The following is a 13,115-nucleotide window of genomic DNA, read 5'->3' as shown; positions in this document are numbered from 1 at the left end:
TAGTTTTAATGTTGTTGAAAATGTTTTTATGTAACTGCCAAATAAATACAATAAAAGCAAAAACGTGACTGATTTTTCAGTAATTAAAGTGTTTTCCAACTTTAGTTTCGTGTGTTAAATTTTCCTCGCAGTCGTCAGATTTCTGCTGCAACAGTTCGGTTCTCTTTCCTCGCCATTTCACGGTTCACGTAACTTTCCTGAAAATGTTGGTATTGTTTCATATACGTATAATATCAACGTTTCTAAATCTTTATTTCAAAAGTAAAAAAAAAAAAACAAAAACAAGCAAACAAGCTTTATAAACAATAAACAATAAACACAAACAAAAAAGTCTATACAGACCTATACATCAGTTTCAATAAACAACTAATCAAGCTGCTTAGACTTAAATACGTGTGTGTGTGTGTGTGTGTGTGTGTGTGTGTGTGTGTGTGTAAATTTGCATCCGCACACTTGCATAACTGGCCTTACATTCAAATTAACCCTTTGAAACCTAAGCAAATTAGCTTGATTTCTCAGAAAAACAGAAACCTTAAAAAGAAATGACTGAAACTTCAGCAAGAAATTACTGAAAAATCCCCAAAATAACCAGAAAATGAGCACAACAAACAAAAAAGAAGGAAAGTAAAAAATTAAAGTTGAAAAACAAACAGATTGACAGAAAAAGGTGCTTAAAAATTATTATAATTCTGCAAAATAATTTTAAATATATAGTTATCCTTTTTAGAAATAAACCTTTGTTATAGAGATTTACCAACTTTTAAGGAAAATTTCACCAAGTTATGAATTTCTTGCAGATTGCTTGACATTTCTTGCCAAGTTGCCAAGAAAACAGCTTAAATAAAATGTATTTTCCTAAAATAAATACATACATAAATGGTTGTTTGTGTCATTTCGTCTCTTTTTGGGTGTAAATGTGTCACCACAGTTCACATCAGCGTGTTTCTCTTTAAACGGAGAGATTTTAGAAAAAGGACTTGAGTCTGTTTGTCGTTTGTTGCTCTGTTAAAGAGAGGCAATTATTCACCAGGCAACACACACACACACACACACACACACTGTATACAACTCTACTGTTTGTGTGTGTGTGTGTGTTGTCGCTGCTCATTTTCCCAAACATTTCGGCAGCAGAGTAAAGTTTCCTCGCAGCAAAGACTCTGTGTGTTTCTAAAAAAAAAAGTCCATCTTCGGAGCTGAATGTCGAAATATCGGATCACAGAGGACGAGGACGAGCTGAGTCGAAGGTCAGAGGTCAGAGGTCAGAGGTCAGTGGAGTCAGAGTCAGCAGTGGAAGTACAGTTACTCCATTGAAAAATGCAAGAAATCATTAGATTTAGAAAATTATTATTTTGAAAATCTGGAGAAAAATATCAAGGTAAAACAATATATAATATTTATAAACTATGTTGTTATAATCATCACAGTTACTATTTAAAATAAAAAAAATTAAAAATAATTATTTAATTTATAATTTTAAACAGGTTACTGTGATTATTTTAATAATGACATAGTTTTATATTAATAAAATAGTTTTTCACAAGATTTTTAAAATAATTTTCCAGATCTTCTAATTTCTTGCCATTTGCAGTTGAGTAAATGTACTACTACTACAACGACCACTACTATACTACTACTACTACTATTAGAGAGGCACTTTTTCATGTGTCCTTATTTTATTTATTTTTTTTTCTTTTTTCAAATTTTCAGGTAATTTTCAGGTATTGTTTTATTCATTTATTTTTACTAATTTCTCACTCATCTTTGGGTTTTTTTATTCTTTGGTTGCCTTCTTCACATGTTTTTGAGAGAAAACTCGCTCAGGTTTCAAAGGGTTAAATATCATTTATCTCACAGCGCTGTGCTGAAGTTCAGTGAGCTGTTTGGGCTCTGAATGGTTTCTGTGATGTCAGCTTATTTTTATTGATAATTAATTATTAAATATTTGCTTATTGATGACATTTAAGCTTTTCAAACAAGACCAAAGAAAACTGCTGACACACCAGACCGTGTGTGTGTGTGTGTGTGTGTGTGTGTGTGTGTTTGAGGAAAGCCTGACTGGTTTTGCCAGGGTGGAGCTGGTGAAGCTTATCTGGTCCACACACACACACACACACACACACACACACACACACACACGTCTTAATGTCAAATTAACTAACTAATTGTTTTTAAATGTTTTTTGTCCTTTGTAATGATCTGGAGTTTGGCTGTATGTCTTATTTTTTTTTAGGTTTTTCTGTGATTTTTCGTTTCTTTTCTTTCAAAAAATTGGGTACTGGGTACTTCTACTACTACTTTTAATACTTCAAAGTAGATGGTCCTGATTATTCTTACTCCCTTATAGTCAAGTTGGCCTACCATTTTCAGTGTGTGTGTGTGTGGTGTGTGTGTGTGTGTGTGTGTGTATGTGTGTGTATGTGTGTGTGTGTGTGTGTGTGTGTGACCCGGCAGGTGGGCGTGTACGAGAGAAAGCGCCTTCCCTTCCACCTGAGTGATCACGCATGCGCAGGCCGCCTCGGGTCCCCACCTCTTTCTGTCTCTCTCCTGCAAACACGCGCGCACCCGCACGCGCTCGCCGCAGCCGATGTCAGTGTGTCGGTCGGCTGCATAGCGCGCGCTGCCTTCGGATGCCAACCGGAGTCAAACGGGATCAGTAAATCTTGTTTTGCTGCAAATTTGGACGTTTTGAAACGGAGGTTCCGCGCGGAGGAGAGTCCGCCGCTGCAGCCGTTCACTCCGGTGAGTTTGGATGAGAATTTCAGCCGTCTTTCTGCTCTTTCTCCGCCCTGTTGATTTCAGTGTCACAGTCGGTTCATGTTTGCGCTGATCGGAATTGACTCTGCACGCTAACAAGCTGTTTAACACGGTGACACCTCGCGCTAACCAAACTACATTCAAATTTCGACATTTTCTTGGAAAGCGCCTCATAACCAGCAGCCTAAATGTCCGTGTGGTGGTTTATACAGTTGAGTTTAATCTCAAGAATAGTTCGGCCTTCAGTTTGTGATACTTAAACAGTCTTTAAGGTGTTAAATCTTTTGTAAAACTATTACATTTGTTTATTTAGTGGTTCGTCATGGTGAGTTTTTTATGCTCTGATGACACTTTAAAATTATTTATCTCATGAAGATTCAACATTTCCGGAATATTCCTCCAGTTTGTTTCTGATGTATTTCCCTCATCAGGGAGTGTATTTATTTTGGCTCTTTGATGTTTAATGTCCTGGTTTAAATATTTATTCAGCAGACCTGTGCGGAGCTCTGTGTTTTTACAATATTCACGCTACTATCTGCAGGCTGTTGAGTTTATTTTCTGGTTTTATGGTGATTTGCAGTTTGTCTGCGGTGAGTTTTAGGTGTTTTCTCTTTATTCAACATGTCTATAATATTCTTAAAATAATTTGTGGCATTTGTTTGGGTTTATTAGTGTCCTGTGTTGTTGCTATAATATTAATCATATAAGTATTATTATTATGTGGACTTAAGGGTGTTTATTATTCTGCGGTATTTCTTATAATATCCCCAAAATTATCTGCAGTATTTTTGCATCAACTTTCTTTAAAAAAATATTTTTTTAAGGTTGCAAATATTTCCAGAATATTGCTGCTTTTGGTGCTCAACTTTACTGACTCCATAGATCTTGTGGTGAATTCTTAGCAATAAAATCAATAAATACATTTATTTATTTATTTGTCTGTAATTTAAAGAAGGTGTGATATTTTTGTGAATTAATGTAAATTAATCAGAAATTGCTCCTAGAGCCCATGGAGGTGATTTCAAATATGATGTTTTATCCAACCAAGTTGTTATTTTTGCTATTTTTGCTCATAAAATTACTAAAATGACAAATTGATCATCAGAATTGATGCCAACATGTTGTTCTTGTGGGGCTGCTCGCTCCAGTTGTGTGTTTTTTTTCTGTGAAATTTGAGTTTAAAAGTCCTTTTTGTTGTCATTGGATAGATTTCACAGGAGAAAATACTCCCTAAACATCCTAATATTTAGTATTATATAGTTTTTTTAAATCAAATTTACTTCGTTTTGGGTCATCTGTAGTGAAATCTAGTGAGTTTTTGTGATTATTAATAGTATTTTTCCACTTAAATGTTTTTTTCTCGCCTTAAGTGACTGAAAGCTGCATCTTCTATTTTTATTTCTTTTAATGTTCAGATTAATTAGAAGTCAAACTAAAATGAATAATGACGATACTGAGACTTCGCAGATCACCGGAGCCCAAATGTAAACTGTTCATGTTCAGGGTTCCCACAGATCCTTAAAAAAGTCTTAAAAAGCATTGATCTAATCAATCTAAATTAAGGCCTTAATTGATATTAAAATGACTTAAATAAATTTCACAAAAGTCTTAAAATTCTCAGACATTGAAATTATGAGAATTTGCTTTACATTATAAAATCAGAAAATAATTTCAAACATCTATTTTTGGTGAAACAGTTTAATAAATTCTTCTAATTAAACTAAAAGAGATGTTCAATTTCACATGCAGAGTCAAAAAATCACCCAAAAAACGACTCAAAAAATGGACAAAAAAAGTATCAATAAACATTTGGGCAAAATAAAACTTTTTTTCAATTTTGGGAACTTTGGTTTTAAACTTGAGTCTGAGTGGCACTTTTTTTTAAAAAGCCTTAATTATGACTCATCTCGAAAAATAAACGACTAAAATTCAGCTAAACTGAACAGAAAACATGAAATCTGTCGCATTTTGAATCTGAAGTAAATGTTGTGGCTCTTGTGCTGCAGCGCCTGCAGACTCTTCGTGATCTCTGCAGAGAAAAGGATGTTTTTAGGATTCAGCAGGTTTTTTTGGCCTCAGGATGTTTAAACTCGTGACGCGTCGAGAAAACTCAAACTACAAGAAACGCAGGCTGAAGTCTGCGTTCGATCATTGAGAAAGAGATAATAAAGTCAAAACCTGTTTGTATTTTCTTAAATTTATCGACCGCTCAGGCATTACAGCTTTTAACCCTTTAGAACCTGGATCTGCATCAGTTTTTGGTGCTTATATCAGACGCCTTTCACAAGCATTTAAACCTGGAAAATCGGATTCTTTAGAATTTTAGAGATTTATTGGTGATTTTAGGGTAGATTCTTTAATTTTTGGGGGGATATTTTTTGGAAATATATCGAGGTTTAGTCTTGGATGGATTCATTGATATTTACTGTTGTTTTTTCTGTGACTCTTTAAATTTTTTATATTTATTGTCAATATCAGGGCAGATTCTCTTGGATATTTTTAACCTTTTTTTTCTGGGTAGATTTAAAAAAATGTTTTTGATATTTATTGGTGATTTCTGGGTAGATTCCTGGATGTTTGACTGTAACGGAGATTTCAGCAGGTGTGTGTGTGTGTGTGTGTGTGTGTGTGTGTGTGTGTGTGTGTGTGTGTGTGTGTGTGTGTGTGTGTGTGTGTCGAGCGTTGTGTCCGACCTCCTGACCCGCCTGGAGCTCCGCTGAAGCTCCGGCACGGTGACATTTTGAATACAGGACGCCGTTTTTGGGCCCGACTGTCTTGTCTTTCGCTTTCTGTCGCCATGGTAACCCCAGAGGCGACTGATGCTCCGCCAGACTGTAAAAACGACAGCAGTAAACTTTAATCTCTCACTTCCTCCGTCGAAGAAAAAGGAGCCGTCAGTCACTCGGAGAGATTTAAAGAGGATTTTGTATTTTTTTGTACTTTTTAACACTTTTTTTTGGCACATCGGAGCTAAAAAACAAGACAAAACTGATGTGTTTTTCATGCTAATGATGTTTAAAAAGCAGTGTGGGGGGTCCTCGCTTCACCCCCAAATCACCATCACAACACACACACACACACACACACACACACACACACACACACACACACACACACGTGTTTACTGCTGTTTGTCTGGTAAATAAGACGGAGGCCTCCTCCTCCTCCTCGAGGAGTTTTATTCGTGTTTCCACGGTGACGCCGTGTTTGTGCTCAGTCTGTGATTCTGGATGCTTTCTGGAAAAAGCTTCTTTCTTTGGTAGTTTTTTAGATTCTCGGTGGGTTTTTTTGGATGTTTGTTGCTCATTTTTGTGTTGGGTGTACATGAATGGTGTATTGGAGATGTTATGTGTAATTTTGTGTAGATTCTTTCATGTTTTTTTGGATATTTATTGGTCGTTTGTAGTCGGGCTGGCAGATTACTGGAGCTGATATTAACATAAATTTAGAAAAAAGGGGGGAGAATTAATTTGAAAATGATCAAAAACAACGGAAAATGGAAAGAGGAAATAAATTAATAATCAGTTATACATTTCATATTATGTTGCAAAATGTATTATTTTTTCATACTTTTTGGGGTCATTGTGATATTTATTAATTTTTTCGATTTTCTTTCTTTTTTTCCTTTTTTCGGGTAAATTTCTTGTAACTTTTTACTGATTTATTGCTACTTTTGGGCCATGTGTTGCTTAAGTTTCAAAGGGTTAACTGCTAATAATCAGTATCCGCATCTGCCCTGAAAAACCAATATTGGTTGACCCCTATTCCAAAGTCTAAATTTTCAAATTGATTCCAAATATCAGTTATCAATTTCATTAGCTACTAATCAGTATTGGTATTAGCCCTGATAAACCAATATCTGCCAAATTTACTCTAATGCCATCTTTAAAATCAGCAAAAAACCACACCATTGATTATATTTATTCTACTACAGTATCCAATTATGTTACAATATATATAATAATATGTTATATTACAATATACAAAGTTTATTATATTACAATACCCAATATCTAAGATGATATATAGTTTCATATCTCGATACGATATAATATCGTTATATCGCGTGGCTTATTTTGGACAGTTTCTTATAATTATGTGTGAAAGTCGTTGACTTTGGAAATAATAGTTGGTATTATAGTCTTTTCAGCTGGATCAGGTTCTGGATAGTTTCTGGATTTGTGGATTCAGGACGGCGTCTGGAGGCTTTTTGTGTTCTGGTTTTTTGGGATGATTCCTGCAGCCTGAAGCTCGTATATTCTGCTAACCTGCGTCTGTAATCCTCAAACTGAGGCTCGGGCGATGTGTCACTGCTGGAGAAAGTGTGGGAGCTAATCTGTCAGACTGCTGAGCAGCAACCAGCCGGCCTGTAAACCTCCACAAATCACCAGAGAGGAGGAAATATTTAAAGCAGCTTGTGTGACTCACGAGTCGCTATCTGGAGCAGTTTCCACCCCGATCGTCTAATTTATCCAGAGACGGCGTCAGTGCAGCGCTGTCAGGGTGTTAATCCCTTTCTGCTCTGAAAAGGTGTAAAAGATGTTAGAGTAATAATATTTTCTCTCTCCGACTGCTGGAGCTGTGACGGATGTTTTTCTGTTTGTGAGCTTTTTCCTGCCGAGTGACTCATTTCCAGTAATCGAAAAAATGAAAACTGGTTTATTATCGTAGCAGAAAAAAAAAAAAAAAATGTTGAAAATTACAATTAAAGCCAGAAACATCTGTAACAGCCCACAAATGTAATAAACCACAAACATAATACAGTTCTGCATTTTTTATTGTAATAATTGCAATTTTCAATATGTTTGAAATTGTGAGCTTTGATTGAGGAAAAATTACGTTTGCTATTGCAAAAAAAAAAAGCTCAAATTACAATTAATCGATGTTAATGTTACTAATAATCTATTAAGAAAAGTGCTTTTTTTGCACACAGAGGCTTAAAATGCTGGTTTAAGTCTATTTTCTGTTTTTGAGGCGACCAAAACTTTCATCAAAGTCTTTAGTTTGATAAACAGTGAGTTTAATGAAGTTTTTGTATTTGTCTTATATGTATTTCTACACAGTAAGTTATATATGTAACAGTGTCACCTGCAGAGAGTCAAACTGAATCAGCAGAAAGTGGACAGACGTCACAGTGATGGTGTCTCCGTCCACAAACATTCGTCTCAGGCTGGAAAATATCTGAACTCAACCTCAGCGGATTATCTGCAACGGTCTGAGTGTCTCGTCTGTCTCGTCTGTCCTCTTCCTCCGTCAAACCAGCACTTATTTTGTCCCAGCTCACCACGCTGGATCCCAAACTTCCACATTTCTTTCATATTAACACGCCAGAGACAGTTTTTTTTCCGCCGAGTCACCGGAGAAACTGTCGAAATGAAACGACAGCAGCTGATTTTTGGAAAAAAAGCATGAACTTGAGTGACAGCTGCCGTCAGCAGTGAGCCGATAGTGGTGCTGGTGGTTCTGCTGCAGGTCGTTCGTACTGGAAATCCCTCTGACGTCAGGGTTTTCAGTCCGAGGCAACGTTACACTGAGAGAATGAGAACCTGCGTCCACTCCCTGGACTCTCATTGGTGCTTCAGGTGTGTTTTGTCCTGTAAAAGTCCACCAGCAGCTCTTTGTTCTCTCTGACTGAGTTGGAGGCGGTTCACCTGTGAGACGCACCTGTAGACCGCTGAGTCATCTGGAAACTTCTGCAGGTTCAGCTTTGTGAGCAGGCTGCTCTCATAAACTGTTTTCTTACAAAAAGTAATGCACCCAAATTCGAACATATCCCACGGGACGAATGCGTTTATGGGACTGAACAAAGAGACAGTCCAGATCAATAAGGAGGCAGTTTGGGCGGGTCCGAAAAATCCGAACGTTCCCGGTTGACTTTCCCCAGGAGCTGCGTGTTTGGAACCGTGAGAGCTTTGAGCGAACTTTGAGTTATTTAACGAACATCCTCATTTCCTAAATCTAATCTCTGTAACTATACGTTAATTACAGAACTTTACATTAAGGACGAAATGTCATTTGTGGACGCTGATTTCGATCGATGTCATCCGAGCTGTTGTATGTACATTTTTGTAGGATATGATACAAAACGTTCTTTGGGGATACGTTGTTGTAAATTGTAATAAAAGGATGACGCTGCTGTTTATTTTTATTATTGTCAAAAAATCTGACAAAAAGACCAAAACCCACAAAAAAAGTAAGAAAAATTGGTGCAAATTTGTTCATCAGATTTTGTAAGTAAATGATAAGATTATAAATTCAATGTACTGCATAATGAACGTGACATCCCCCATATGATGATTGGAAATAACTCATCCCGTGTTATGCTGAAATTGAGAACTGTTTTGTCCTCGACTCCAAAAACTTTTTTTTTCCTCAGCAGCAGTTAATCGCTCATGAGCAGGAGCCTTTTTTTTTCGCTAACCGAGCCTCCTGTCGCTCCCCTCTCACCAACTACTTTGTGTGTGTGCAGGGGGTCAGGGAGGTGTTGTGGATCAAGAGGCAGCACGGGTTTTTGTTCTTTACATTCCAGGGAGGAGGCACTCAAGCCAAAAGTGGGTAGTTTAGTTACTCTCAACAACAACTTTATAAAAACATCCATTTCCAAACTCTCACACAACCCGTGCAGTAAAAATACCCCTTTTCAGCCAAAATTAGCATGTTTATACAAATTCTTTAAAGATGTGAAAACCTGCCAAAAATAGGCAGAAATTTCCTATTCGATTGCCGGTAGACTAGAGCCATGTAGCAGACAAGTATGCCTTTTATTTTTTGTTTTTTTTAATACTGGTGTGATGTTTACTACACAGTGAGTACTTTTACTTTGTTAGTTTAAATAGTTTTTCTTTTGCAAATTCTAAAACCTGTCTTACATCACCAGTGGATGATCCTTTTTTCATCAGACGTCTCGTATAATTATAACTTGTCACATGACGTGAGTCAGCCTCTGTGTGTGTTTGAGTGTGAGGTCATGTTGTTTGTTCAGTGAAAGGTTTGAAGTGTGTGTGTGTGTGTGTGTGTGTGTGTGTGTGTGTGTGTGTGCGTGTGCATGCGCATATGTGTGTGTGTGTGTGTGTGTGTGTGTGACACGAGGAGAGGTCAGATGAATTTGTAGTGTAAATATTTGTCAGTGTATTATTTGTCAAACAGGTTTGCAGTGACTTTTGTGTGTGTGAGTTTTTCTGTGCACTTTCACTGGCAGCCTGTCCTGCTCCGGTGGCTGTTGCTATAGTAACCAGTAACTCCCGTTAACCCTAACGCCTAAAGTCCCATCACTCAGAATTTCTCAAATATTGCTATTTTTTAAAATCTTATCTTGTGGACGTCAGTATTTAAGTGGTAGTTAAGACTGGAGTTTTATCAAAAGCCAAAGTATTTTTACAAAGGTAAAATAGTTTAATTTAGCTTTATTTTATTCTTATTTAAATATTTGTGCAGTGAGAATCACAGTTAGCTCAGTGTTACAGCAGACATCACTGACAGTGACTAAAACTTTGCATTTGCATTTATTATACTAAAAATTATTCAGTTATTCACTGATTCACTTTAACCAAAATTCTACTGAATTGATTTTTTAAAAAATACTTAAATGACAAAAAATATGTATGTGATTAAGTTATATTTATTCTATATCTTGAGAAGGCTTTAAGGGAATTTCTTTGAATTTGGCACAAATGTCCATTTGGACTCAAAGATAAACTGATTAGATTTTGGTTGTCATGGGTCAAAGGTCAAGGTCACTGTTACCTCTCTGTCTCATTTTTGTAAATGCAGTATCTTAAGAACACCTTGGGAATTATTTTTATTTTATTTTTTTTCAAATTTGGCACAAACGTTCACTTTGACTCAAAGCACTAAACTGATTAGACATAGGTGGTCAAAGGTCACTGTGACCTCACAAAACATGCCACGTTTGGCCATAACTCAGAAAATCATAGGCTAATTTGGATGAAATTTCACACAAATGTCTAGTAGGATAAAATTATGAAGTGATGACATTTTATATCCTAAAAGTCAACTTTACCTTCATACTGAATGTGCTGCTTGACTGCTTTGTGGCATACAACCAGGTGTATAGGTGACACCTACGTCATGCTTTATTTTTCTTTTTCAGCCTGTCTGTCTATTAGAATAGATATTATTTGGTGACAGAATTTTCAATCAAATGTTAATATTTAGGAAAATACCTGAGATAATTTTATAAGTTTGATACATTTGCTAAAGCGAAAGGAAAACTCAAAATTACTGTAATTTGCACTGCGGTTTTCTGCATTATTCTTTCCTTTGTTGAGCAAGAACGCAAGAAAACTGTGTGTGTGTGTGTGTGTGTGTGTATGTACGTGCGTGCATGCCTGTGCATGTGCACGCTTGTGTGTGTCTGTGTATGTGTTTTAGATGCCAAGGAGCGGTGCTGCCATGTGCTACCGTGGCAACTGGTTAGAGTGCTGCTGGTCGTCAGGGTAACAGACCAGGTTACAAACAATGGCAGTTTGTTGACTTGGCAGACGACAAAATCGGGGTCACTGTGTGTGTGTGTGTGTGTGTGTGTGTGTGTGTGTGTGTGTGTGTGTGTGTGTGTGTGTGGTTTCCTCGCTCATCCCTCCATCCTCAAACGCTTGTGAACAAAAGCATTTTTGGGGGCCATTGAAATGCTCATGACATCATTGACATCATCCAATCACGCGAGTCGAAACGTAAAAATAGACCAAACTTTTGACCTGGTTCACACGGAGAGCTCTGATTGGTTAACGAGGTCGAGGGGTTAATGATGAATGTGAACCGATGATTGAACTGAGTTTGGCTACTTTGTTATAACTACTACTGCAGTATCCCCAGTACTACCATTACTACGATGACTACAATATTAGTACTCCTGCAACTACTTTTGTTGTTACGACTTTTACCATTAACTACTACTTCTTATTCTACTGCGAAAAATATTGACTAAAATAAATTAGTACTACTTTATATTTTTTATTATTTCAGTACTGTGGCTTTTTCTATTACCACTACTACTAGTACAAATACTACAACTATCAAAACTATCAGTCACGGGCGGATTTTCTGCAAAACAAGTACTTCAAGTATTGAAGTGTTTTGCCTTTAATACAATGCAAGACTTTAACTTTTAATGTTGTATTTTTACACTCTTGTATTTGTACTTGTTCAAAGGATCCGAGTACTTCTTCTGCCACTGTGTATTTACATGAATCAGCTTTTAAAGAATATTTTTAAAATGTTTGAAATATTTTTACTGTTATCTTCATTTGTTCGAAATGAAATAAACTCAAACAGGAAGCTGTCCTGCGTTTTTACATCAGCTCCAGATGTTGTCACGACTCTCGGTGGTGAACGACACCTCTGGGTGACGCAGGCTGGCGGCGGCGCGGCTCGTTTTTTAAGATGCACGCTGGGAAATCTGCAGTGACACTGAACTGAGCCGAGCCGCCGGAACAAACTCTGGTTAGTTAGCTTTTCTCAGCCGACGACCCAATTACGATCCCCTCATACATCCGTCTGATGCTCCACATTCCCGCTCTGACCTCGATTCAGAGAGAGAGGCTCCGAGAAAACGCCAGCCAGCGACTAACTGACAGTGACAGCGCACAAAACAGCTCCCCCTCCTCCTGCTTTTGTCCTCCGAAGATTTTTCTGACAAACTGTCCGCCGACTCTCAGAGTTAACGTCCGTGTGAGGAGCTGTCATCCGCGTCGCCACAATAAAGAGGCTGTTTTATGAATAATAAGCGCAGAGCCGGTCGAACAGGACTGTTGTTGTGTTCAGCTCTCATATTCAAATTAACAGCGCAGGTAACAGCATTACCCTCACAGGCTGCAGGAGCGATGCTCCAGTTTCTGCAGCTGTTTGACTTTAATTTAATCAATTTAAAAAATCTGCAGATGTGTTTGATTTCTTGCAAAAACTATGGGGAGAAGGAAAAATTAGCAAAACGTATAAAGTATAAAGTTGCACAAAATTACCTGAAAATAAGCAGGAAATTACCCAAAAAGTGCTGAATAATGGAAAAAATATATATATTCCTTAACACAAGTACACACAAATAAAAGTAATCTTTGAATGTTTTAAGGTTATTTATCATGTTAGGGGTTTTTTGTAAAGTGGAAGATTTTTATTTTAACTTTGACTACCTTTTTTACTCAGTGCTTATTAAAAATATAAAATGTGAAAATGTTGTAATTTTTTAAGAAATCAAGATAAGGTTTTTTACTACAGAGGATTAGGGCCATGTTAATGGAGAAAAAACGCATTTCAAGAATAAATTCATAATATTACAAGAATAAAGTCGCAATTTTGAGAGGGAAGACATAATATACAATAAAGAAATAAAATACAATAAAGAAAAT

Source organism: Plectropomus leopardus, chromosome 23 (assembly GCF_008729295.1).
Source record: "Plectropomus leopardus isolate mb chromosome 23, YSFRI_Pleo_2.0, whole genome shotgun sequence".
Lineage (NCBI taxonomy): Eukaryota > Metazoa > Chordata > Actinopteri > Perciformes > Serranidae > Plectropomus > Plectropomus leopardus.
Note: the sequence above shows the minus strand (reverse complement) of the source record.